Raw genomic sequence first — 3653 nt, 5'->3', positions numbered from 1 at the left:
ACCTCCGAGAGCATTTACTGGGGAGTGCCAGTGTGAAGTACTGTTTCAGAATAAGCAGAAGGTCCGATCAGTTGCTGGCTACACCGAGGACTTCATCAACCAAGCCAAGTTGTGCAGACCTAAGAGCGCGGAAATGTGGTGTGGCTGGTACAAGCATGGACTACGTAAGGACATTCAGGCTCAGCTGAAGGGGGTCTTGGAACCTCTCGAGTTTGCCCTGGTTCAGCGGATGGCGGGATTCGCGATCGAGGCAGAGGGACAGATTGAAGCCATGAAAACCCGACAAGGAAAACAGGGAAGGGAGAAACCGACGATGGGCGTTGTGGAACCAACTAAGGAGAAACGGGAATGCCCACGGGAGCCTTCTACGGGACTGGGTGGCTGCGACTGTGGTGTACTAATTCTGGCAGCGCAGAGGTCAAGCAAAGTGAGAGACTACTTGGAGGAATTCCTGCACGCCGCCAAGCAGTGTATGCCCAAACCTGCAGAGGAATGGTGTAGGTTGTTCAAAGTCGGACTTCGCAGAGAGATTCGCGAGAAGCTGGATGGTGTTCTGGAGCCTCTAGAGTTTGCCCTTGTGAAGAGGATAGCTAGTCAAGCCATAACTGCGGAAGAAAGGATTGCGGAGAAGATTACAAAGACCGAGCATCACTACGTACTGGGGGAAAACGGAGATCCGGTTCAGGCAGTTGGGGACATCCGTATGGCAACCCTTGGGTCCGAGGACGACAGTACTCCCACGCGGGGTGGAGGGTGGCTGAGCGAGTAGGATGCGAGTTCGTTTGTTGGTTTTATTTATTATTTGCTGGCTTTGGTGTTTTTCTACTTTTACGGCAGTCCGCGTGTGTGCAGATGCCTTGAGCTTTCTGAACTATTGTAGTCCTACTCCATTTATCTATTGAATTCATTCGTTGGTTTTAAGATGATCGAGCAAAAGTTTAAACTTCGGGTTATAAGGGTGGGGAGTAGGACGAATATAATTCATTTTCGGGAGTCGGATTTAGTAGGAGTCATCGAAATCGGGAAGAAAGGACGTGTGGAAAGCAGGAATTGTACTAGGGTGTGGTACCATTTCAGCTAGGGACTTCTGTTTCTTTCATGGAGATTCTCGAACCTCCCTCTAAAGGTCACCGCAAAAGGAAGCCTGATGATAACGGACTCCCTCTCGGCTCCTCTGAAGCGAAGCGGTTAAGGAACTCATCGAAAGTCGCCGACCTTTCTCAATCCTTTGCCGTCGGCAACATGCTCCAGGCTCTAGGCGGTGGTAAGTTCGAGAACGTTACTAAGGAGTTGGAAGAGGTGGCTCACCGAGGAAGAAGCGGGTGAAGCGTTGCATCTGGTTGTATCCGTCGCTTGTCCATGTTGTGTTGGGAGCAAGAGCAGTAGTGGGAGCAGCAGCAACAGAGGACGGTCAAGGAAAGCTTATGAGTTTGGAGAGTCAGCTGGCTTTGGATTGTGTAATTGACTTGGATGATGATGGGTTGAAGAAGGCTCTCTTTGTGGTTCCTTCCACTGAGATTGTTATTCTTGATTCTGCTGATGACGATGAAGATGCTGTCAAGAATCCTAAGTATCCGTTTCAGTCAAGTCTTGTGCAGCATCAGAAGGGTCAAGGCGATGTGGTGCCTGTGACGCCACAGTCCGCTTTTGAGAAGGTTGTTTTGGGGAAGGAACGGGAGATGTCTTGTGCCATTACTGCATTGGTGGAGGAACAAAGTAGCAGAGACAACCTACTTGCTATAGAAAACGGTTTGGCCTTGGACAGAGATGTCTGCGTGGGACAAACGAGAAGAGAAAAGGTCCTCGCCATGGGAAATGGTGTGGTCAACGATAAGGGTGTCTATGTGGGCGTTGAGAGTGATAATGAGCCTGAAGCAGTAGATGAGGATCTTGGTGATATCTGGAGCGAAATGGCCATCTCCATAGTAAACTCAAAGGATGCAAGGACTTCACGTAATGGATCAAAGACCGATGAAGTGGAAGACGGTGAGCACTCCTTCATACTAAAGGACGACGTGGTTATGTTGCCGTGTCTGCGGAGTTATTGACAAAAGCATCTTAGATACTGTTGAGGTGAACTTCAGTAAAGCGAAAGGGGGCGCAAGATCATATGCTTCCGAATCTCGGATTAAAAGTTTGGGGATTCAGATTTTGAGATTAAGTTATCTGCAGAAGGGCGGATGATAGGTGGGCTCCCTGCTCATCCGACGCATGCTAGCAAGATGAAGCCTCATCGGGTAGCTCATTTGAGGTTGTGGGCGGTGCCTCACCGCAGGGGGATTGCAACGTGGCTCATGCTACGGGTTCTGGAAAACCTTCATGATCGTCAGTTTCATGCAGAGCTTCCTTGCAAAGTATCCTCAGGCTAAGCCACTGGTTGTGCTTCCAAAGGAATTTTTTTTGTCTACCTGGAAAAGAGAGTTTGTGAGATGGCAGGACAGAGACACTCCACTGCTTGACTTCAACAGTGCTAAAGCAGAAGACCATGCACAACCGATTTCCATTTTTAAATGGTGAATAGAGAAGAAGAGTATCTTGCTTCTGGGTTACAAGCAGTTTTCAACCATTGTCTTGGGCGGTACCAACGCCGACATCGCCAATTGGGACCGAGTAAAGATAGCACTAAGCACCCCGGATGACGCTATGAAACCGCTAGCGGGCAAGGGACGAGTGGGTGTCACTCAAAAATCGGGGACGGAAAGACGAGTGTTGGAAATGGGTATGCTTGATCCAAGTGGGGGAGAACAAAAAGGCAAAGCAAAGAAGACCCATGAACCTCGAAGCATATAGTACCGCCTGAAGCGACGGGGAAGTAGTACAAAGCCGCAGTGAGCTCGCACCACGGACTGGCTTGCATTGCAGAAACCGTGGGAAAAATATTGGGGGAAAGGATATTAAGTAAAGAGTGTATACGAGCGGAATTCGGGGCCGAATTCCATTAAGTGGGGGAGTTTGTAACATCCCTATCCCGGACCCAATATTTTTCCATTGGGATCGGGCTTCTCTACGGCCCGTTTGGAAAAATCCTAGGGTTTCCTGCAGTGTCTTATAAATAGAACTGCAGCTCCCTCCTCTTCTCGCCATCAGAAACAGAAGCGAAGCTCTGCAGAGATTCCCGGAGAACTGGAAACCCTAGCTGCCAAGCTCTTCTCCCTGCGCCGCCGACTTCCCTCTCTTCTCTTCCCTCTTCCGCGCGTCTCTCTCTTCTTCTCCTCTCTCTCTCCTCGGTGTCCGATCTCTCCCTCCTTGCCGGCGGCGTGTCGGTGGTGGTCGTGGTGGTGATCGCCGGTGGTGGTGGTGGTGGTGTAGTCGAACAATCGGGTGGTTCAGATCTCATCTTCACTCGCTCTGTGTCCAGATCTAAGCTAAGGTGAGGCGATCCGAACCCAGTTTCCTCTCAAGTCCTTTATATTATTCTTGTTGGATCTAGGATTGTTTAGCTCTTGCGTGGAAGTTAGGGTGTTAGTTCATGATGGATCTAGGTTGTTAGATGCATGAACCATGTTGCATAAGAACGCTCATACTGATTAAAAGGGACATTAATGGACTGCCTTGTGTTGATGTGGCTATTATATGATGATTGCTTGTGTATTGTGTGGTCCCATGCGATGGTAGCGATTCCTCTTAGTAACTTGTTGTTGGTTGTTCATGTT

The 3653-nt window shown here is 49.4% G+C and overlaps 1 pseudogene; it reads left to right on the top strand.

The window, feature by feature from the left end:
• The first annotated feature begins 1098 nt into the window (after positions 1 to 1098).
• On the top strand, positions 1099 to 2790 carry LOC108834705 (protein CHROMATIN REMODELING 35-like; annotated as a pseudogene).
• The last annotated feature ends 863 nt before the right edge of the window (positions 2791 to 3653 follow it).

This window comes from Raphanus sativus, unplaced genomic scaffold, assembly GCF_000801105.2.
Source record: "Raphanus sativus cultivar WK10039 unplaced genomic scaffold, ASM80110v3 Scaffold4796, whole genome shotgun sequence".
Taxonomy (NCBI): Eukaryota; Viridiplantae; Streptophyta; class Magnoliopsida; order Brassicales; family Brassicaceae; genus Raphanus; species Raphanus sativus.
This window is presented reverse-complemented; position numbering and strand designations above follow the sequence as displayed.